General features: G+C 37.9%; 2 long non-coding RNA genes across 2 annotated transcripts; both read right to left on the minus strand.

Moving 5' to 3' along the window:
* Nucleotides 1-1,813: 1,813 nt before the first annotated feature.
* Nucleotides 1,814-10,009, minus strand: LOC135154554 (uncharacterized). The gene is made up of 3 exons (XR_010293933.1): nucleotides 9,862-10,009; nucleotides 5,734-5,853; nucleotides 1,814-5,370 (listed from the first exon to the last, which is right to left on the minus strand). It is a non-coding gene; the product is annotated as an uncharacterized LOC135154554 (long non-coding RNA).
* Nucleotides 10,010-12,120: 2,111 nt separating this feature from the next.
* Nucleotides 12,121-23,030, minus strand: LOC129269925 (uncharacterized). The gene is made up of 3 exons (XR_010293934.1): nucleotides 22,835-23,030; nucleotides 16,430-16,613; nucleotides 12,121-14,767 (listed from the first exon to the last, which is right to left on the minus strand). It is a non-coding gene; the product is annotated as an uncharacterized LOC129269925 (long non-coding RNA).
* Nucleotides 23,031-25,004: the final 1,974 nt, after the last annotated feature.

Below are 25,004 nucleotides of genomic sequence, written 5' to 3' on the forward strand. Positions count from 1 at the left end.
TGATGAATGACAGAAATGTAATGAAAATGAACGACGTTTTGTAGACCACCACCCCTTTAAGAATTTTCCGACACAGTAGTTAAAATAGTGTTTAAATTCACCCTTTTTCAAATCGGAATATCAAATATGTTCTGCTCGTGCTTCGCGCTCGCATTATTGATTTTTATAATAAAAACAAAGTATTTACAACGCCCAGATACTAAAGGGCTAACCAACGAACGTAGAGGGCAGCAACACTTTGCAGTATTGCTTGTGTGTTGCTGCCCTCTACGTTCGTTGGGGCTAACTCTAAACACGCGCATATATGTTTATTCAGATACGCAGCTTGTTTTGGGGCTACTCCGGGCTGAAAATATTTATATCAAATACAATTTTATGAAAATCTGATAACAAATAGTTAAGTTATTTAATTCTAAAGTTTAGCAATAGTTTATGAAAATGGTGATATGCATGTCGTCATGAATATTAAATAGGTGGGTTGACATGTGCGGAAATCTCTTCCCAAAGGTAGAGGGACCAGGGCCTGCATGGAAAATTTGACAAGCATAAAAAAAAGAAAAAAAAGTTTTTCACCCAAAATGTAAGGTCATTTAGTCCAAAAGCTATTATTTCGATTGTGAAGTGATGTATTTTTCTCCATGAAAGACCAAAAATAGTAGGGGGGCATTTGATATTGTGTCCCCCTACTATTTTTGGTAGGGGGGACACGTCCCCTTACAAAAAATTCCTGTAGTACTCTGTGATATGTACTGCAGGAAGTATCGCAGGAAAGTACTGCAGGAATTACGTGCACGTAATTTGGGACGGTACTACAGAAATGTACAACAGGAGTACAACAGGTCCGTGTCCTGTGATACTTCCTGTGGTAATAACCGCATAAGTATGGCAGGAAGTATGACAGGACACGATCACCACAACCGCTACAACCGCTACAACCACTACCACACTACTATTAGTACTACAGGACAGTATCACAGGATAGTATCACAGGATAGTATCACATGATAGTATGACAGGACAGTATGACAGGATAGTATGACAGGACAGTATGACAGGACAGTACTACAGGAATACCGCAGACCAGTATCACAGGGAAGTACTACAGAACAGTATCGCAGGACAGTACTACAGGAGTACCACAGGCTTCTGGTACTGTGTCCTGTAGTACTGTCCTGTGATACTGGTCTGGTATTCCTGTAGTACTGTCCTGTGATACTGGTCTGGTATTCCTGTAGTACTGTCCTGTGATACTGGTCTGGTATTCCTGTAGTACTGTCCTGTGATACTGGTCTGGTATTCCTGTAGTACTGTCCTGTGATACTGGTCTGGTATTCCTGTAGTACTGTCCTGTGATACTATCCTGTGGTGATAAATAGTATCACAGGACAGTATGACAGGACAGTACTTTAGGAATTCCGCAGACCAGTATCACAGGAAAGTACTACAGAACAGTACTACAGGACAGTACTGCAGGAATACCAAGAGACCTTACCGCAGGACAATTCCTGCAGTACTGTCCTGTGGTATTCCTGTGATACTGATCTTTGATATCTTCTGTGGCATTATTGGTCTCATCCTGCAGCCTTCTTGTGATACTTTACTGTGGTAATCCTGCAGGGGTATTCTTGTTGATTTCCTGTGACAATCCTATGGTATTGTCCTGTAGTAGTCTGTGCGATTTTCTCACGACACCGTCCTGCACTGGTTTGTTAGGCGTAGTAGTTTGTAAGAATTTCCTGTGATCCAGCACAACAACTTTGACATCTTGACTAATGAAAAGAGGCGTGAAAAAACCCACAAATTTGCAAAGACGTTAAAAGCATATTCACATACCTTTATTATGTATCAGCTGTACTATGCACAGTATAGAACATCTTTGATATCATAAATGACTGCTAGAATAATGCAGTAACATTTCATCTTTAGGATAAGACATGTACAAAGATTTATATCCATGAACATTGAGATGCCACATGAACTACTTTCACTATTCATACATTGCTGCCATTTTGAGATCACATAAAGAAAGCTAGATTCGACCCAGAATCCTTCCCTCTAACACAACAATAAGCGATTATTATTAATACCTTGGTCACATTCCTTGACCGGTTGCCTTACGGCGAGACAAAATCAGCAGTTTTAGGTATTCCTGTACAAACCACCCACGTGTAGCTGGTAGTAGCTGGTACAAGGATGATTAAGACTGTTAATTTTGACTCGACGTAAGGCCACGAGCCGGCGAATGTAACCAAGGCTTAACCAGTATTATGGTTGCAAAAAAACTGTAATAGCTGAGCAATTGCATTTTCCCCTTCTTGTCAACACCCGATTGGCTTAATACTAAAAGCAGAACATCCTTTACTCAACCATGTTATGAAACAATGGATAACCACTTCTGCATGTACAGATAATGCATGGTGCACATACAGTAAGGGATGAAATTATGATGTGTTGATCACCAGTATAAACTTAAAGTACATGAACGTAATCATAATCACTTCATTTTGCTCAGAATTCACTTAAGTCCATAAATACTGAAAGATATTTTTGAATGAATTTCACATGATTTAGAACGTTCACCATAGGTTAGAAAAAATATGAACATAAGATTACTTTGCCAAAACGTAGATCAAATCTATTGAGACATTAACCTTTTTGACATTGAATAGGCATATCATTTTACACAGTCTTCTTGTCTAAGAATTGCTCCAACTACGTATTGAAGGGTTATATATGAATGTAAGCATGAGCCCATCATAAACACGAAATTGCGGCATGTAATTTGATTTGCTACATGTCATAATTGATAACTAAATGACGTTCAATACTTGATGTTGCTACATAAAATAATTAAGGTCATGTGGCAATGTGAATTCATACCTACTCGAGTCATTTAGTAATTTCAATTAGTATATGACCTAATTAATTATGACATATAGCTCAAAATTGACTTGAATAATTATGACCATTTTGATTGACCTCAATTATTTGAAGTAGCAACATCAATTATTTAACATAAGCACTCTCAATCGAGGTGGAGTAACTCTTCTTTAGGTCATGTTACTATTCGAATTGGAACATGTCATTGTTTAGGTCATGCAGCAATTCAAATTACTTGCTCAAGTAAACAATTACAATTGTAATATCACGCAAAATGAATTAGCTGTACATGACATAATTCTGTTCTTTGATGGGCTTATGCTTCCATATATTAAGTAAATGGCTTTAATTCTTAATGATTATACAAAAATTCATATACATAAAATAAACCAATATGAAGAGCATCATATCCAAAGTGATCACCAGTTCACCCAATGTTACAGTACAAAAATAAAAAGCTGATTTTCTTATGTACTTTCACACTGTATGTCACTTGACCCTGGCAGACAATAGAATTGACAAGCAGTGAGTCCTACATGTACATGTAGCTGCCTGGTTTGCATACTTTAATGTTATATGAATTTCAATCATGGCCATGTGCTGTTTATACACTAAATGGAGGGATCTTGTCATAATGTTATGTCAATTAAAAACTGAATAAAATCCCAATTATCCTGAATAGCTAGACTAGCCCCCTTGCAATGGACATTGTAATCTTGTTTTCTTTTACCTTTCATTATTTTTGAAAATTTTCATACAACTAGGGCTGGGACTAAAACCCGGGTACCCGAGTAGAAAAATCAATACCCGATACCCGAAAATTGCTCACCAGTATAATGTACATGTATTTGATTTGTATTGCGTAGTGTAAGACATGATTGTAACTCATTACAAAAGTACACAAGCCTCATTTTGAATTTCACCAATTACCCTCTAAATATCCATAAATATACAAGTTTTCAAGTGATGATGATGTGACCGAGATCGTTCAATCATCGCCATGTTTCTTTTGCAGCGCAGTGACGTCATCCAGCCACTGCGACGCAAACCAATTTATGAATGAAAATATAGTAAGCATGCGCATTGCAAGCCTCAGCCCCACGCAGTATTACGTCAAAACAAGTCTGCAATACTCTGTCACCTCATACCAAAATCGACCTACGAAGCACCAGCCAATCACGTTCTTGTTACCATTTTTAGTTCATCATAAACCGAAAATGGGAACACGATCGTGATTGGCTGGCGCATTTGACGCTCCGAAACCCGGAAATCAATTGACTTTGTTCACGTAGCGATACAAACTCACGAACACGATGTAATATCGATGCTACTTCGTAAGATTTTGACGGAAAAGCAAGAATAAAAATTTGCTTACCTGTGCAGTATCGGTGAGAAAACCTTTTATAATTCATATGATATATAGGAAAGTGGAATTCTAGGTCGATTTTGGTACGAGGTGACAGAGTATTGAAACTTGTTTCGATGGAATACTGCGTGGGGCACGGGAGGCTTGCAATGCGCATGCTTACTATATTTTCATTCATAAATTGGCTTGCATCGCATTGGCTTGATGACGTCACCTATGGGGTTTTTCCACTAGTCATATTTCAAGTGACATGATTTTCAGGTACCCACCCGAAAATTACCACGGGTACCCGAAGAGAAAAAACCCGAAAGTCCCAGGCCTACATACAACTCTTTGTTTTTTTTAATACTTTATCAAAGCTTTTATGATTATAAATGTAATTAAATAATTTGACTTGATAAATGTATATTACTGGTATACTAATTGTGAATATTTAGCAAGAAACAGTATTTGTGTTGGATTAATACATAAAAATGTTGCGAAATTTCGGAACAGCGTACCCAGGCATCACAAATTTGGTCTCAAAAGATGTGCAAGACTTGAAAGTAAAAAGGCAGCTAACAGCCTCCCAGTTATTAACCCTTAGTTAAATTGGACCAATTTGACCCCCCCCCCTTCCAAAAATTTTGCGACCATGCTGTCGCACAATTTTTTTAAAACATGCCTCTTTCTAGTCTTGTGCATCTTTTGAGACCAATCTTGTGTCACCCGGTACGTGGTTCTGTAATAACGTGACATTATGTAAGTACATGTCATACCAAAAATTGCTCAAAAACGTGATTTTGTGTACAAAGTCAATGCAATAGAGGAAAAAGTATGATTTTGTATTCTAATTACGCATAAATTAGTATTATCACTTACTAACAATTTGCGTGAAATAATTTACAATTTAATTTTGTAAATTATGCCCTAGACAACCCATGTGCCAATGTTAGACGCGATTGTGCGGTCAAGATCTCAAGGAAGGGGGGGGGGGGCCTGGAAACCCCCCCTTCCCCCTTCCCCGGCCATATCAACTCCCAAAATACCCTGGCTTTAGTTGACTTTCTGGCTCCTCTTGAGTAGTCACCATTCATTGGACAGCTTGTTTTTATCCAAGTCTGTATAGCACGAGGCAGCTTAATCTGTAGAAAAAAAAACACATACCATTACGATAACATGAACAACATAAAAATACAAGAAAAAAGGTGTTTTGCCCCCATCTAGATCTCTTTTCACAAGTACATATCTATCGGATAATGAGGTCCTTGCGGCTATCTCTCTTAGCATATTCTTGCTTATAAAAGCAAACTAAGCCGAAGAGTGACAAACAATTTATAATGCAAACAAATTGTCATAAGCACATATTGAAACTCTTTAATAAAACAATGAAGAATAAATCTACATCTTCTAACAAGGATTACACTGTATGCCACTGCATGAATACAATCTGCTTAATTTTGTAATTATAATATCTACTGAAGTGAATGCCTATACTGTATAATCACCTTTTATGAACTCCAACCGTGTCTTGTACAAGAACATGGCCTTTTCTGTGTACACCTGTAGTATCTTTCCCACATAATGCTGGACTTGCTGCTCGATCATCCAGAGATCCCTCTTTGAATCTTTAATGAAATGAAATGAATTTGAGTGACATAGTAAAATTTTATTTGCAGGTTAATACAAATACATGATGTAATAAAAATACATGATAAAACTTCTTCATTTCCATATTTCAGTGTTACAATTCAGGTGCAAAGAGTCATATTCTTTAATAATATTCAACATAAAATCAATGAAAACTAGTGCTGTTGTCGATAGGCCTCATATCGACATTGATGTCGACATACGAAGGATTTTCAAAATTCCGACATGTCGACATGCACGCACCCACATCGACATGTAAACATAAAATAAAAAGGGGTCTAGCCTACAATCACGAGTGTAAAGATTAGCTGAAAAGTTAGAAGCATTTATCCACAGTAATTGGCGCGATTAAAAGGTTTATTCAGCTTAGCAGCGCATTAAATGAAAAAAGAATATCTGCGAGCTGTGCGGCAGTAGAAATAAGTCAGTGCAGGGCCGGCCTGCCCGATCGAGCCGCCCTCGATATCCCGTTATAGCGAGAGTAGCATTCACCGTACCCATCCACGGAAATATGTACCCATCGCGCGCTATTCACCGTGCTTGATAATACGTTGCTCCTCAATGCATTACTTTTCACATAAACGTGAGCAGCAGCGAACACGTGTTTTTGTCAAAGTTGTGACTGCCGCAATTGAGCGCTTACTTCATATCACGAAGTCACAGAAAACTTCCCTTCATTCGTTTGGAGATCGTTGCACGGATCGCCGCGGAAGTGATACTGAAATTATCGGTCGATTTTCATTACTTTTCATTGTCAAATTGAGGAGCTTGCGTTTGCAGCAATGATCACTGTTGTAATTGGTGATTCTCAAATTGGCTACGAGTGTTATTGAGCAATGCTTTCGAAACCGGATCCTGGTACAAAAACTTGATTCTCCAGAAAAAAAATGTGGATTAAATCGGTGATTTTGGAAGCTCAATTCCCGAACTGAGCCTGTATTATATAGATCTAGTGTGGGGATATCACTCGTGTCAAGGTGAATATATTTGATTGAGAGTGTTGTTCCACGATCGAATGCTTTTTTTTTATGTTAGGGAGCCCAGGCTAAATTACGGTCCCTTTTTCATGTCGACATTGTCGATGTCGGGATTAATTTTTAAGCGACATGTCGACATGGATTTTTGTTCCCGACAACAGCACTAATGAAAACATTAAAAGTAGAGGAGCATTTTAACCTTACTCACAGTCTGTTATTGTCGCTAAAGTCTTTACAATAAGAAGATTGGGCACTTTGCCGACATCGCGTAATGCTTTGCATCGATTTACATGTATAATAGTCTTTGTGCCTAGTCTTTTCTATGTAGTGTCTTTGATATGTAGATAAAACATGCGTCCTTTAGCTAGTTAGACGAACAATTTTGGAAATTAAAGACGGATCCATATTTTATCAACCGGAAGAGAAATTAGTGCTTAAATGAAGCTATTTGAGGGATATTGATGATATTTAGGGTGAATTGACTTCACATCTTTTCGTAAGTTTGTCATGTTCATAGAAGGCCGGACTTGATTTTATAGAAACCTCTTTTAAATTTGTGGGATTGCCTACCTCGAGTGAAGTTTGTGCAGGCTCCACTCCACTTCACTATTGCTACACTACGCTCCACCTACCCAAACTTTGAGACCGTGAACTGGATCTGTCCGATCTGATATTCCGAGTGACAAAAAGTGGGATCTTATGGGGGGGGATATCAAATTCATGCAACATCACGCTCTTTAAAAAAATTAAAACTAATATTCTTCCTGCACACAAAGTTTCAGTTCTTCTCCATGCCTCTATCCGTCTCAAAATTGATGATTTAGAGCCAACATGAAGTTTCTCACACGTATCAATATTCAATACATCGCATGCGTGTGAGGTCGGTCGGGTCAGACCAGGCCCGGTATCTCGCGAATATTGCATCCGCATGCAATGTTTTGAAATCGGCAGCGAATTATAAATATGTGTGAGGAACTTCATGTTGGCTCTAAATCACCAATTTTGAGACTGATAAAAGCATGGAACTAAATGAAACTTTGTGTAAAGTAAGAATATTAGTTTTAATTCTTTTTAAAAATCAAGATGTTGCATGAATTTTATATTCCCCACCCCCATAAAATCCCACCTCTGTCACTCAGAATATCAGATCGAGTTCATGGTCTCGAAGTTCGCGTCTGTAACGTTGGCGAAGAACAATAGAAAACAAGATGGCGGCGTAAACATCGGGCAAGTCTCTTCCGTCTAATCATGATATTTTTCGCATTTTTTGGAATGAATTTCTTCTTCAAAAATAACGACGAGAGCGTAGAAATGTTGGAAATTAAGTTTTATCCCATGTACATGATTTAGGTCTAACGTTAGGCTAGATCTTTTAGAAGGAAAGTAGAAATCTCGGGGCCGGGGGTGAAAGTTTCAAGTTTTGGCTTCCTCTGTGTGGGTATATGAGAAAGGATCCCTGGCTTCATATGAGAGTGACCTTACGAAGTTACGTTAGTAAATGATTTTCACTCTCTAGAAGCCGCCTGGCTAGGCCTACAGCCATTCCCGATCACGATATTTTGAAAAGTGGTGGATATATTGACTTCAAATGTGACTGAGAGACTTGTCATGACATTTGGGAACAAATATTGGTGATGAGGTATGCTGGTATTAATCTAGACCAAAAGCTTCGGTCTCTGTTATGTTGGTTGTTACGCTGAACTACGTTGGCTCCACTCACCAAATACATAGACCGAAGTTAAACCGTCGTCTGTACAGGGGCTCAATGGCCACCGCTAATTTCTTGTTTTTCTCCTCGATACCGCGATATTTTCCACCAAAAGTTCATACATATGCAGCTATAGCTGAAAATGTATAAGTAACGACAGTTTCTTACCCTAAATTCCCGCTTTAAAACTGGCAATCAGGGGATTAACTCTGAAAGTTGACACTTGCGACTCGGACTAGTGGGCAGCCATCTTGGTAACGACGAAAGTCAGACTCCGCCCCATGACCTTTACGTCACACATTATAATTACAGAAGGAGAAAAGAAAGGAGCAGTTAAAGAAACAAAAGAAAAAAGGGGAAATAAAAAATAAAAAAAGAACAGTAAAACAAAAAAGAGAGAAAACGAAAGAGAAAGAGATAAAGGAAAAGGAAAAAAAAACATCTAGAATTTCAGTATTCATAAACCCGACGTAAAAGAGATGATCTGATTGGCCAACGGTTTCGATAAGCAGTTGACCCGGAAGTTCTTCCCACCGGCATATGTTTGTGTACAATATCGACTTCGGAGGAACGAGTGAATTGGGAGCTACACGACAGCCGAGGTAAGTCACTGTTTTTGTTCATTTTAAATTGAGTTTTTACCACTTTAATGGCAATTAATGCCAAGAGGGAATCTCAAGCTTCATTTTGGTAAGCTTCTTTTTATATTTAGTTCTATCATATAAACAAAAATCGATGAGCCCCGTCGGGGGGATTTTACGTTGTACCTCCCCTAATGGCGGCGGCACGCTAGCGAGCCGTCTGTGTATGAGGAGAAATTAAAAAAATCAAAAAATGTTGAAAAACTCCTCGAAACAGACGGCTGCCAGCTGTCTAGTATTAATCGGCCGGTGCGAAACTGCATTAGCGTCCACCCCTGACCTGGCTACAATCATGACAATACAAACATCCTCACCGCCGCCATCAATATACTACTAACTTAGCCAGCCGTTGGCCGTCCCCGGCCGCGCACACCGTAGTCTAGTTCTAGACGATATTAAACGAATTTATTTGCACCGATATATACGTTCTATTCCGTGCGTACGCCCAGCCGAGTGTGCGCGCAAAACCGAGAACCTGTACTCCGAGGAAATAAATTCGTTTAATATCGTCTAGAACTAGACTACGCACACCGCAGATCAGCCCCCACCCGATAAGCGATCGGGAACAACGGCAGTGCAGTGGCCGTACGGTAATGATTAAAAAGTCGAAGAAATTTAAGTGCATGCCGCGCCAAACTACGAAAAATGGATCTAACTTACTGTTTAGCCTGTTGTGTGAATGTCTTAAGAAGTCGTTGTCCGAATCTGATCCATATTCTGTTAGTTTTTGTTGAAATATTGACGGCCTTCTTCATCAAGCTTCGGGTTCAGCTGAGCAGTTACGAACGTTTTTTTTCAAATGGCGGAACCGGAAACACGTATACGGTACAGTCCGTGCGTTTGTACGGGGAGCTCGGAGGGGGGGGGGGGGTCTTACTTTTTACTTGGCAACCAGACAATTTGACTATTTTCGCCATCATTTATATATCATATTATTAACGTAAAGGAATTGAATAAAGTAAAATTCAAATATTTATTTCTTCTTCCTTTCTTTTTCTTTTCTATGTCTTTTAATTTTTTTCTTTCTCTTTATTCTTTTTTTTAATATAAGGATAGGATTTAAAAACATGTCTCACAATTTTACTGAAAATATGTTATATAGGCCTACTAGTATGCAAGTAGGATGACAAAGAAAGCAATGAGGAAAATCACAGCTCCAATCCTATGTATTTTTAATTTTATTTCTTTTCAAAAACACACATTTTATCCTTTCTTGCGATCGAAGGAAAGATCCCTTTATAAGGTTCAAGTAGTAAAAGAAAATAATCTTAGATCAAGTGCCGGCAGGGTATTTTGATAAGGGGTGGAGGAGCAAGACAAGCAAATATAAAGATACCATTTTGAAGCGAAACATAAGAAAAGATAATAACTTTGCCAACGAGGTAAAAAATAATATGATATCGGTTGTGACACTTTAAGGATGGAAAATAGTTTGAAAATATATAGATACAAACTTCATACAAATTAGAAAAAAAGAAGCAAAATAAACTGCCATCATATGTGAACAGAGATACAAGATTGTTCTTGCAATTAAAAAACATATTTACAAACTATATATAGCTTCGCATCATAAAAATAGATTGAAAATATCCAAATTTATTTGATTTAAAAAGAAATAGATATAAACCAGCCTGGCTAACATATCCCCTGTCCCCTCTGGGATTTCCGCCCTTGCGGGTTGAAGATATCACATCCCCACTATCCTGTTTCTTGTGTTATTACATGGAATCAAAATTGTTTATTTTTTTCATACCAGTGTGAATGATATGTCTCCCTTATAATGAAATAAGTTGCAGCAAAGAATATCTAATAGACTAAATCAGTTGTCAATTCAACTGTTTTTTTGGTTCTTGAAGGGAAAATATCAAATAAACCTAATTTTATATAATAAAATACAAAAGAACAATTGGGGATATGACATCATCAGTTTGCTCACTGAATATTAATGAAGACATGCTTAAAACTGTTTCACCGGAATAATGCTAATCTTTAAAATGCAATAACTTTGATATTCCTTGTCGGATTTTGATCAAATCTTTATTCTTATGTTCGCCTGATTTCTCTTAATCTGTTCAAACCATCCCTGATAGCAGAAACTGGTAAATATGACGTCATAATTACGTCAGTTTAACGACGAGTGTCACGTCATTTTGACGTCGTAACATGACGTCTTATTGACGGGATCTTGCACCCGCGAATAACGTCATTATGACGTCGTATATTGACGTCATTATGACGTCTCCAAGAGTGACTACGACGTCTTAATGACGTCTTAGCAACGTTTTTACAACGTTTTCCTGACCAGTATCAAGGGTCAGATTGACGTCGTGTATTGACGTGATTATGACGTCTTCGAGAGTCAACAACGACGTCTTAATGACATCCGTGCAACGTGTTCCTGACCGGTTTTAGACGTCATATTGATGTAATTATGACGTCTTTAAAAGTCATCTACGACGTCTTAATGACAACTTTGCGACGTATTCCTGACCAGTTTCAGACGTCATATTGATGTAATTATGACGTCTTTATAAGTCAACTACGACGTCTGAATGACGACTTTGCAACATATTGCTGACTAGTAATAGACGTCATATTGACGTCGCATATTGAAATGAATATGACGTCTTTTGGAGTCAACTATGATATCTTAACGTATTCTGACGTGATAATGACCTAAACATTAAATTCTACATGCAATGTACATTCACTTCAAAGACCTTGTCATTGAGGATTATCTATATTTGGTGAATACTGAGGTGGTCTGACAATGTCCAGCATTCCCAGTAACAATATAATGATCCTCCATGCCAGGGCCTTGCATAACTTGTCTCGGTCTCAAGAACATGACCCCCCCCCCCTCGAAAGGGAATATACAAAAATGGAAAACGAAATCAAAAACATGTACGCATTTCAATTACGAAATCGTGGCAAATATTCTATTAATAAATAAAAGTTGCATAACATATTACCAGCAAAAAAAAAAGGAATACAAAATGTTGAAAACTCTAAATAGATTGAAAAAAAAAACACTTTTCTATGAAAATGCAGTATTAGGGTCAAAGGAATGAAATTACAATGTTTGTTATACCAATACATACAATTGTACATGTATAAATACATGTATACATTAATACATAACAGAGGCATAATGATCTCAAAGAATAAAGCTTTTTCGTTGAAATTGTAATTAAATATACCTTCAACTTTAGACAACTATGTAATGTAGGTAAAAATATACTGTATGTAAAAAAAAAATACCCGAGTTGGAATAGTTTCAGGATTTATGGAAGCTCGCATTTGGGTGAAAGAATCATACATGTACATTAATTCTTATGAAATGTTTGGGTTGTATTACACTATCACTTAGGGCCAGGGGTAAAAGACAGTAGTTGCAGCAAACAATTATTTCTTCGGAAAGTCTTTTAAATTAAGGTTAATTGTCAAAATATTGTACATAATCTAGATCTGGGCCCTGTCTTACAAAGAGTTACGATTGATCCGATCAATCATAACTCTATGGAAATCCATCAGTGTCATAATTTTTTTCTACGAAAAATTTGCACAATGTCCTTTGTATGCAAAGAGAAACGCAGCGAATTTTTGAGAAAACAATGAATGCATGAACATACATCATAGCTAGAAAATATTTTGAACAAACATGCTTAATAGATATTAACGTTGCTGACCGTCCATAGTTGCGATTGATCGGATCAATCATAACTCTTTGTAAGACGGGGCCCTGGTAAATTAATGTAAACTTGTATCTTTGTAAAATCATGAATTTTGATCTTAAAATCAATAATTCTGATGATCACTAACACAGAAAAGCATATGTGGGACAGGACAGTGTATTATGATTGATTTGAAAAATACCAGACGTTTGATAGAATTACATGCTTATTTTGCTCATTTCTCAGCAATTACACATTTTCTTCCCGAGCTTTTTGGCACACATCTTTTATATATACATACACTTTGCTGGTAACTCTGTTGGATTCTGTTCGAACTCATTTTAAGATAGTTACTACTAGAGGTGCGCTATTAACTTAAGGCAACTATGTAATGTACATGTAGGAAAAAATATACTGTATGTAAAAAAAAAAAATACCTGAGTTGCAAAGTTTTCAGGATTTATGGAAGCTTGCATTTGGGTGAAAGAATCATGCATCAATAAGTCTGATGAAAATAGTTTGTGGAACTGTTGTATTACACTATCACTTAGAAGGAAAAGACAGTAGTTGCAGCAAACAATTATTTCTTGAGAAAATCTATAAAATCAAAGTTAATTGTCAATATATTGTACATAATCTACATCTGGTACATTAATGTAAACTTGTATCTTTGTAAAATCATGAATTTTTAAACTTAAAATCGATAATTCTGATGATCGCTGTAAACACAGAAAAGCATATGTGGGACAGTGTATTATAATCGATTCGAAAAATACCTGACATTTGATAGAATTACATGCTTATTTTGCTCATTTCTCAGCAATTACGCATTTTCTTCCCTACATGTAGCTACGTAGGCTTTTTATGTGAGCTGAGAGATTTCATACCAGATTTCCTTAGCTTGATAAAGTTCTTATGATAGTCTGTGTATCAGCATAGTATGTGTTCAGTGTTTTGAACCCACTGGAGATTGTGCATCATATCTTTATGTATGGAAGTCATTTTGCATCTGCGGTCTCCATGGTTTTTTCAGGATCTATGTGTTGACTAGACCAGTCCCATATTGATATTTTCGTGCTGTGTCACTTTGGAAGGCCGTCTCTAATTGGTTGACTGGTGAGTTGGCAGATGCACAGCCCATCCCACTTTTCAATTATATCATTACGTAATCTCTAACATGTCTAAGATATCCACCAGATCAAGAGGCCGCTTGCACTCGGCTAACGCATGTACACAATCCTCTGCTTCATCATTAACTGGATCTAAACAAAGCCCAGCATACCTAGATCATATTGATACAGTCGTTCAAAGAGCGGTGGCCGTGGCAATGGAACGCGAGAGACAAAAACTCAATGATGACATGGATAAGCACGAAAATAAATTGCGTGAAATTCTTGATGAAAAGCTCACTAGTCTACACGTTCTTGAAATATCTATCGATACTAAATTGAAGCAACTCCGTGATTTTGAAAAATCGGTTTCTGATAACACGACTAACACCATAATGCTTTGTCAAATAGGCTTGACCACATCGAGCAGTACTCCTGTCGCAATAATATCCGTATCCGTATGAGATTGTTCGAAATGTAGCAAAGCAGATTGGTATCGATCTTACTCCATGTGACATTGATCGATCCCATCACCTTTGCCGACCAACTAGCAGTCATGATGTTCAACCCAAAGGATCATACCCCGGCGTGGCCCTGTAATGCCAACTTAGCAGCTCCACCAATCAATGTGAAATTCACTTCATACAGGCCGAAACAAACGATGATGAAAAATAGAGGAAAATGAAAATGCTCAGGAACAGATGACTGGGTGCAGGCAGGCAAGGCAGTTCAGGTGGGATGAAAATTTATTGGCAGGACACCTTCCGTTTCAAATTACAGCATCTGCAGAAATAACAGAAGAGGAGAAACATAAAAACTTTTTCTACATAAACTATTCATTAATCTTCATTAAAAACTAGATGGTTTCAATATTAATTTCCAATTTATTTTAAATGATTTGGGGTTTGTTACATATTTTATACTTCAAATATTAACATGTTAAAGGAGAATGAAACTCTTGGAGCAAGTTAGCTTTTGTGAAAGCAGAAAAATCAAAGAATAAGATCAACAAAACTTTGAGTAAAATAGGACTAGCAATAAAAGAGTTATGAGCATTTGAATGTCGAGATCACTAATGCTATGGAGATCCTCCCATTGGCAATGCGACCAAGATCTGTGATGTCACACACGTACAACTCTCCCATTTGGACACTGAAAATATACCCCAAAACATCTCTTTTTGCTCATTCTAATCATATGACAAACGATTCATCAATGATATAATGTTGTGAAACCTCTGTACTTGTCATCTCATAAAGAGAACACCTCACCTTGTGATAGACTCTATAAAAGTGAGAATATAAGTGAAATTAAGTACTAAAGTAATGAGGGAGTTGTTACAGTTGTACGTGTGTGATATCACAGATCTTGGTCGCATTGCCGTTGGGAGGATCTACATGGCACTAGTGATCTCAATATTCGAATGCTCACAACTTTCTTATTATTCATTCAATCTTCCTCAAACTTTCAACAATATGTTTCTTTGATTTTTCTCTTTGATATGGATTCAGCTGGTTTCAAGGGTTTCATTCTCCTTTAAGTCAAGTCGGGGGGGGGGGGGGGGCATGATGCCCTCAAGACCTTTAACCATCTCTGTATAAGGAAGGAAATTTTAGAATCAATTTATTTGACACATAAAACATATTATTTTTTTATAATTACAATTTTAATTCATGCCTTTTTTATGTGTTTTAAATGGTTATGGGGTAACCAGGACTGTCAGGACCGAGAATTCGAACTTCGAGGCTGAAATACAGCCATTCCCTATGCCTGATTTGGCTTAAATTCAGGTCAAGGATCAATTAAATATATATTTTGCAAAAAAAATTTTGAGGTGGAATTAGTTTTCTGGCATCGCGAGATCGACCAATGCAAAATTTTATTAGCGCCAATTTACCATCTAAACTTGTCATTGAAATTAGAACGTCCAAACCGATCTAGTACCAGTACTAGCACAATGAATCAATCAGCTATGCATGTGCACCAATTCTGTATTTCTTGCATACGTACGTCACTCGAGTTAAAGTTCATGTCATTGCGTTATATAGCGTGGGAATTGTAAGAAAGTGATCCTTCAAAATTTTTACCTTCCAACAATTAACATTTTTTAAGCCTTTGTATGCATTTAGAGTACAAAAGCTTACAAATTGGACAAATTAAATGTTTGCCCCAAAATTATTGTGGAAGGGTGGATTTTCTAGGGAAATCCATCTTAGTGTACAAAGTTCTACAGGCAACAGAGACTTGTCTAGGCTCCGTGAATGAAAATACAATGAAAAAATATCACAGAGTCCTCGAAGTACAGTCAGGACCATTAACAGATTATAAGGTGCCCCGAGTTTGTGCACACCCAAATCTGCGTGATTCTGATAATAGAGATTCCCAATGATCCCCCCCCCCAAAAAAAAAAAAAGGCTTTACATCTGAAATAGCCTTCTAACTTACCTACTGCCCGATGCCTCCTATCATGTAGGGCAGCAACGAAGGATCTCCACTCCTGGCATCCAGCGATTCTGGGCCTTCTTCTGGAAACTCCCCCAGGCCAGGTCATATTCACTGACTTCATCTCCTCCTCAACTCCTCATGTGTGACACCGAGACAGGTGGTTTTGTGTCTCCCTCTCTTTCTCCTGAAATGTCAAACAGATCTATTCATTAAAAATCTTACTCAAAATGGTGCTTTTGGTAGAAAAATAATGAATATAGGGCATTTCATGTGACGGCCTTAACCCTTATTAAACTGGGGGGGGGGTCAATTTGACCCCCCCCCTCAACAAATTTCATCACTACGCTGTCGCGCAAAAAATTTTGATCGCGCCGCTCACTGACTTTTTACTTTCAAGTCTCGCGCAAATTTTGAGACCAAATTTGTGACGCCCGGTTACGCGGTTACGACATTACGCAACATTATGTAAGTGCATGTCAGACCCAAAATTGCTCATAAACATGATTTCATGTACAAATCCAATGCAAATTGTGTATTTAGCCAAAATTCATAAATTTATCATTATTTCTACTTTTAGTGATTAAACTTAATTAATTTTGCCTTGTTTATGATTAGAATTAAGTCTAGAACGATTTCCATCGAAAATACAATAAAAAACAAAAAATGTAAAAAAACAAAGAAATAGCCTACATGATTAAAAAAAAAATAAAATAGGCCTACATAAGAAATCGGTCTTGGTACCAGATTTTTTTTCATTCACAATTGTTAGGAATGCTATAAAGAATATTTTCACCCCAAAAATATCATTCTAGCTTTATTTAGTGAATCAGAGCAAAAAGTATGATTTCATGAATAAATTAGCATAATTAATTCATATAAAATAAAAAAATATGAATTCAGTGAAATTTACCAATGCAACTACGTAGATTACGTCATTCTCTACCATCATGCAAATTTTCGTTGTGATCGTGCAATCCACGGCCGAGATCTTATAAGGGGGGGGGCAATAATACCCCCCCCCCCCCCCCGGGAATGACAAGAATCAAAATACCCCGGTAGATTTAGGATTTAAAAAATTGTCAGTACGGTATATCATCGAGGATCTACATAGTCAGATAGTAGTACATGTAGATCTGGTACCAGTGGCGTAGCTACGGGGGGGCCTGGGGGGCACGTGCCCCCCCTGAGATTTGGTGTGCCCCCCCAGAAAAAAATGGCAGAGCAAAAAAAAATTTAAAAAGGGAGAAAGAAGAAAAGAAAAAAGGAAAAGAAGAAGAAAGACAGAAGAAAAAAAAGAAGAAGAAAATAAGAGGAGGAAGACGAGTGAATGAAATAATGTAATTAAAAAACAAATCTCTTCATGTTACTATATAAAATTTTTGCTGGCGCTTCGCGCCAGAATTGCCTGTTCGATGAGATTCATATCTTGCTCGATAGGCTGATATGGAGCAAATTTTGAAGTCAATATGCAACAAATATTTTAGCTCGGACATCAAGCTTTTATTATTATTTTTTTCATTTACAAATTTAAGTGCTCTGTAAAATGTCCGTTTTATGGTCTACATATATCAGCATTTTAAGCTCAAGCTGCTTGGTCACATTGTTTGATTTGCGAAGTTCATATTGTCTACGTGTATTCCATAATGTTCCATTAAACAAATGTATTCAGAATGCCCAGATTCTATAGGTCTAAATCTACAACACGCGCGATAGCCTGCATGTTCTTTATTTAAAATGTACATGTACTTAAATTATCCAGTTTCACATCAGAATATCAATAATTGTCTGCTCACGCTTCACGATCGCATTATTAATGATACCCCATTGACTATATCCTATTTATGATTTACAAAATGTGAATAGAGTGTCCCGCTTTTAGGTCTAAAATCTCAATTTCTTCCTCTCGCGCTTCGCGCTCGCATCAATTTTTTAGTTACATACCTATCCCATTTATTAATACAAAAAGTGCTTAGAATGATCATTTTTTAGGTCGGAATGTAAAAAAAATTTGCTCGCGCTTCGCGCTCGCATTATTGAAATATATACCGTCTTCGTGGGTAACTGTAAGCAGTCCTTAACAGGTCCCTTTTCGATAATGCTAGAACAGTTGATAAAAATTTCTGTTCGCGCTTGGCGTTCGCAGTACCCATCTAGTTACATACGAATCTTGTTCAGGATCACACATAACATCGCCCAGAAAATTAGATTAAAAATACATGAAAGTAAAAAAAAAAATCGCTCGCGCTTCGCGCTCGCACTTTTTATTAGGCTTATGAGATTATTTCATGTTTATGTCGTTTTATAAGAATAAAACTAAGAAGTGACTGATATAGGTGAAGATAATTTCGCGCCCCGTTCCCTATTGACGAAAGTCGGATCCGCCCTTGTGACACATACGCACACACCGGAAAAATGGTCGGTGCCCCCCCGGGAAAAAAATCCTAGCTACGCCACTGTCTGGTACAGTTACATATATAAACTAAACTTTGTGAAATCTTGAAATCTACACTGAAAAATGTTCAAACTGAAGATCACCAACACAGATAAGAGCACGTGGGACAGTAACCCAGAGAGCTCCCGCCCGCGCAGCGGGCGGGAGCCCAGAAGCTCACAGTGTATTCTACCATTGCCACCGAACAAGGGTGATTTATGGTCTAAATATTTCTCCAAATGAATTGTGAAAACAAAAAGTGTACAATTACCACGATTATATGGATGAAGGTCTAGCGAGTGGCAGATTCCTGACATCTGAGCACAGTCTGGAACCTCAAAAAAACCAAAAGTTCTCTCCTTCTACCCAGTCTCGATCGGCCGTTTTGTTACGATTTTTAACAAAAATGGCCGATCGAGACGGGGTAGAAGCAGAGAACTTTTCGTTTTTTTGAGGTTCCAGACTGTGCTCAGATGTCAGGAATCTGCCACTCGCTAGACCTTCATCCATATAATCGTGGTAATTGTACACTTTTTGTTTTCACAATTCATTTGGAGAAATATTTAGACCATAAATCACCCTTGTCCGGTGGCAATGGTAGAATACACTGTGAGCTTCTGGGCTCCGGCTCCCGCCCACGTACGTGCATAGCGCCAACTTAATGTGTTCCGCCATCTTGCTTGTTGGTTGCCGATAAAATGCGCATTTTCAGATTTTTTAACGCTCAGTTATTATCCATGACTGAAACATTGACCAATCAAAAACTAAGATTCTACAAGAAATATGAATATTCATATACGAAAGTATAAACATAGATAATTCAGTTTTATGTGAAATTTAAACCCAATACTTCAAAATATGGTTAGTTTTATGTCTCTAAAATGACCCTTAAAACCAGAATTTTATTAGTAAAAAATAAAGGTTTTCCCAAGTTGCCATGGTAACGCGGTCTGAGATATAAAAGCTTAGCAAACACTTCATTTCAGTGATCGAGGATGTATTTGTTTACGGTATACGTCTACATAAATTATAACATTTTTTTCCAGACCATGGATGAACTTTCAAAAAGAGACATTTTAGGCAAGTTTTTACGATTTCCGGCAATTTTCTGACACAGGCACTTTGAAGAGGTAATTTTTACAGAATTAGAAGAAGACATCATGGATTTTCCTAATTATCACGACGGATATGCAACTTACTTGTAAACAAATCAAACAAAGTCTATGATACATTTTCGATAATACAAAAAGAGACATTCAAGTCTCTGATTGAGAGCCGCAGATTGAACATTCGCACGGCGCAATGGTAGCGTTTTCGCCGAATTCGTCGGGGCGAAAACTCCAAGAGAGCCGTACCACTCACCAGTCCCGAACGCTGCGCTGTATGTTTGATGATTTAACTGGTGCCATTTCGTGCTTATAAATTTGTTTTTTCTACAATGCCACTATCTCATTAAAATTGTTTGTCATGATAACATTGGAAATATTATCGTTTAATGGCCCAAAGGATCGACTGTAATAAAAGATACTTTGAAATATTGTCAGAGAGTGATTAGTTAGGTGATGTTTATGGTCAGAATTTAGTCATGGCTTCGGGTGAACTTACGCGAACGCGGTCACTTGCTCACGGGGCGAGTCGGCCTGGCCCTTTGGTGGAAGGCCGTTAGGCAACGTGCAGTGCAGCTAGAGCAGAGTTGGGGAGTTATAGGTATAAAAATGCTTTGAAATAAGTAATCTGCAAATATTTTTGTCTTATCCCTTTGGATTACTTAGATAAGAAATTCAAATTCTCAAAGTTTAAATCAAATTTTAGACAGTGACAACAAAGAGTGGTGCTGTATGGGGGGGGGGGGGGTGGGGTCTTGCATGCCCCCAATTCACGAACAAGAAAAAAAAGGAAAAGGTAAGAGAATCTTGCGAAATTGTTCAATTGGATTTTTGTAACCAAAAGTCAAAATTATGCTTATGTCGCTTGCTTGCAACTATATATTTTATACATTTTGCCTGATACGCCATATCGTAGTACCCTCAATTATTTTCACTTGTTACGCCACTGACACGACTGATATAACATCTACTAGTTTATGATAACATTATTTGGTTGCGGGATCAAAGCATCAGCTATATAGCTAAACATTTATACTTTATGCCTGTTCAACTTCCAATACAGGTTTAGGCCTGTATTTATGAGATGTTAAGATCTATGGGTGCCTTTATTATTTTCATTTTCAATTAAAACAATTATTAATTATGTATTAATTTAGTATTAACCTCGATGATACATTTTATTGTATTAAATCGTACAATTTCTGTTGTATTAAGCCCCTTATTAAGCCCTTTTAAAAACATGCTCAGTAGCAGACCCCCCCCCCATATATAAAGACAATAGAAGTGTATATAGAATTAATTGAACCCCCCCCCCTTATTGAGGACAAAATGAAAAAAAAATACTCAAAATAATCGACCGCCCCCCCCCCCCTTTGACGAGGCAGCTGTCGGTGGCCTGATGTCTTCATTGACTTCTTTTTGCTTGTAAAAATAATATTAAAGAAATAGGGGCTACTCTAAGTGTCCCCTGTGAAAATTGATTTGGATCTGCAAGTGCATGAGGCTGCGCCCCCTCCAACGTCATAGCTACCCCATATCTTTAGGTTCTAGCTCTCATATTTTTCAGCTCCCTGGTTTTTTGGAAGAAAAAAAAACGAGGCGAAAGAAAAGAGTGAAATAAATGAAATACGATTAATCAAAATTTGAGTTGTTTGAAAGAATTATACTTATCAGAGAAACTAAATTAAATTCTACAACCATGAAGAATAACAGCAATCTTGATAAATTCTGTTTTTTTTTCAAAATCAGAACCAATCAACCTTTTTCTGATTATTCTGTCACTTTCCATATTTTGGAGAAAAAAATAAAAGTGTTCATTGACGCCCTGTACTGCATGATGAAACTGTATCCCCACTCGGCCCTCGTAACCCCCCCCCCCCTCTCTCTCCCTCTCCCCCTCCCCCACCACAATGCCCCTTGCTCATTTCTCTTATCTCACCTTGACCTTAATTAATTAATCTTAACTATTTGGCGGTACAGTCAAACGTGACTGGTCGCCATCATAGTTTCATCCCCAACAAACAAGGAACAAACAATAACAATTCTGTTTTTCGACCCAACATCATTCCTTTCAATACGCGTAAGGCTATACGTGGGCATGCACAAACAACGTGGGTTAACAAAAACTGACCCGCGTTTGGACTAAAATTGTGATTAAAATAAAAATGTTATAAATATGAAAAAAATATGTGTATAATGAAGGATATCTGATAAACGGAAAAACATCAATCGCTAATTCATAAAAATGCTGGAAAAGATTTGACAGAGGTTTTTAACAACGGTAATCAAGGGGAATTAGTGTATGGGTGAATGGCGTTCGAGCTTTAGCCGGAGAGGGCGCGGGCCAAATCTGCCTGAATCTGGCAATATGGCGTCGTCCATTAAGCTGACGTTAGCCAGCGGCGACTGCACGTACGTGCGCCCGCTGCGCGGACGGGAGCTCTCTGGGTTAGTGGGACAGTTATTATTGCTCTGATTAATGTCGGCCCGACGCTTGCCTTGGCTCGAGTTGACCCGAATCCTGTGCTTTTTTTGCTTATTTCGCAGCAATTACACAATTTCTTCCAGAATCCTTTGGCACATACGGCATATTATTTATAAATATAGACAGACACTTTGGTGGTCATTTCATTGGATTCTGTACGAACTCATTTTGATATCGTTACCACAACTGGCATTTACCTAGTTAAAGTGTGCACTGTGTCTTTGCAGACTTGGGCCCTGAGCCCACCAGCGCAGCCTGTCCTATTCAGCATGCCGGCGCTCGGGGCAGCCACCCCGGCCGGGCAGTGTCAGTGCACGAAATCTAAAGCCAAAGGCAAGCCGCGCTCCGAAAAGAAAATCTTAGAAGATGGTTATCTAACTTACTGTTTGGTCTCCTGCGAATGCCTTCGAAGTCGTTATCCAAATCTGAACCTTGTTCTTAAAGTAGTAGAACTATTATTAACGGCCATCTTCGTCGCACTTAATTCTCGATCCAAAATTAGGCTGCAACGGCGAAAAACGAGGGCATTCCTTTTTCAAATTAAATGGTTGCGACTAGACTGCGCCAGTTGCATGCAGTGCAGCGCGCATGCGCAGGCTCGACGCCCGGCGGCGAATTAATTCTGCGGATCATGAATTTTTTATAGGGGGTGAGCCCGGGGGGCGTGCATGGGGGGGGGGGGGGGTGAGCTAACTAGATAGGGGGTTTGCATGACACCGGGGCATGACACCACTTGCGAAAAAAAAGTTTTAAAATAGATACAAACTTCTTTGACATATAAAGCTTCCTCTTGTTTGGTTTGGTTGGCAACCAGTTAAGAAATGATTATTTTTGCCACTGCTTTTGAAACTTTTTTTCTTTGAAGAATTATATACTTTACCTAAAATAAAAAAATTCTGTACTATTTTTTTTAGTTTTACTTTTCCTTTTATAAGTAGAAATAGCCTTGCTAACATGGCAAGGTTGAAAAAATGGCAAAATAGTATGTGGCTTTGAAATTAAACTTGTAAATTTCCTCGTCGTTGATTGGTAAAATTTGATGTCATAATCACGTCGTAATGTGGTCATATGAAAACGCAAATTTCTTTGTCGTTGTTTGCATGGTAAATAAATGATGTCATATCACGTCATAATGTGGTCATATAAAAATGCAAATTCATTTGTTGCAGATTGGTCGATAAATGACGTCGTAATCACGTAATAATCTGGTCATATAAGAAAGCAAATTTACTTGTCGTAAATTGGTCAGTAAATGACGTCGTAATCACGTCATAATCTGGTCATATAAGCGAGCAAATTTACTTGTCGTAAATTGGTCAGTAAATGACGTCGAAATCACGTCATAATCTGGTCAAATAAAAATGCAAATGAAAGTTGCCATTCTAAGTCGTCAAAATGACGTCGTAAGAACGTCATAAATACGACGACATGACGAGTATTACCACTTTACGATCAGTTAATGACGTCATTACGACCGTGTCTGCTATCAGGGATATTGCATTCAGTGTGGAGTTTCAGATCAGAATATCAAAAATTTTCTGCTCGCGCTTTGCGCTCACATTATTAATGTAAGAATATATCCAATTACCCATCATTTTCTTGATTTTCAAAACATGAATAGAATGTCCCAATTATAGGTCTGAAATCTCAATTTTGTTTTCGCTCGCTCTTTGCGCTCGCATCAATTGTATAGTTATATACCTATCCTGTTCATGATTAGAAAAGTGCTTAAGATGTCCTGTTTTTAGGTCTGAAATCTCATTTTTAATTCCGCTCGCGCTTCGCGCTCGCATCAATTGTATATTTATATACCTATCCTGTTCTTGATTAGAAAAGTGCTTAGAATGTCTCGTTTTTTGGTCTGAAATCTCAATTTTGTTTCCGCTCGCGCTTCGCACTCGCATCTTATCCTGTTCATGATTGCAAAAAGTGCTTAGAATGTCCAGTATTTAGGTCGGAATGTCAATTTTTTCAGCTCGCGCTTCGCGCTCGCATTATTTGATTGGTGATATATGAATCGTCTTAATGAGTAACTGCAAACATTCCTTATAACACTTCCCTTTCGATCAGACCAGAGCGTATATAAAAAATATCTGCTCGCACTGATCACGTTCGCAGTTATTATTTGTTACATACGCATCTTGTTCAGGACCACAAACATTGCTCAAAATATTCAATTTTTCAGGACAAAATACATGATTTCCCCCCAAAAAAATAGCTCGCGTTTCGATCGCGCTCGACTTATCTCATTATATATCTATGTTCTTTTATAAGAAGAAAGCTAAGAAGTGACTGTCATATATTATATGTATATATATATATATATGTGTGTGTGGGGGGAGGATTGGTTGGTGTGTGTGTGGTGCCCTTAGAGGTGTGTGTGTGTGTGTAATTATGGAAAATTCAATTATTGTGTCCCCCCCACCTTTGAGGAGAGATTTCAGCACCCCTACTGAAAAAATCGTTCCCAGGTCCCTTACGAAAATGTCGTGTGGTATATCTGTGTGGTACCCGGCTTTACCACACGAATTACCACATGAATGTAGGTTACCA

This window comes from Lytechinus pictus, chromosome 6 (assembly GCF_037042905.1).
Source record: "Lytechinus pictus isolate F3 Inbred chromosome 6, Lp3.0, whole genome shotgun sequence".
Taxonomy (NCBI): Eukaryota; Metazoa; Echinodermata; class Echinoidea; order Temnopleuroida; family Toxopneustidae; genus Lytechinus; species Lytechinus pictus.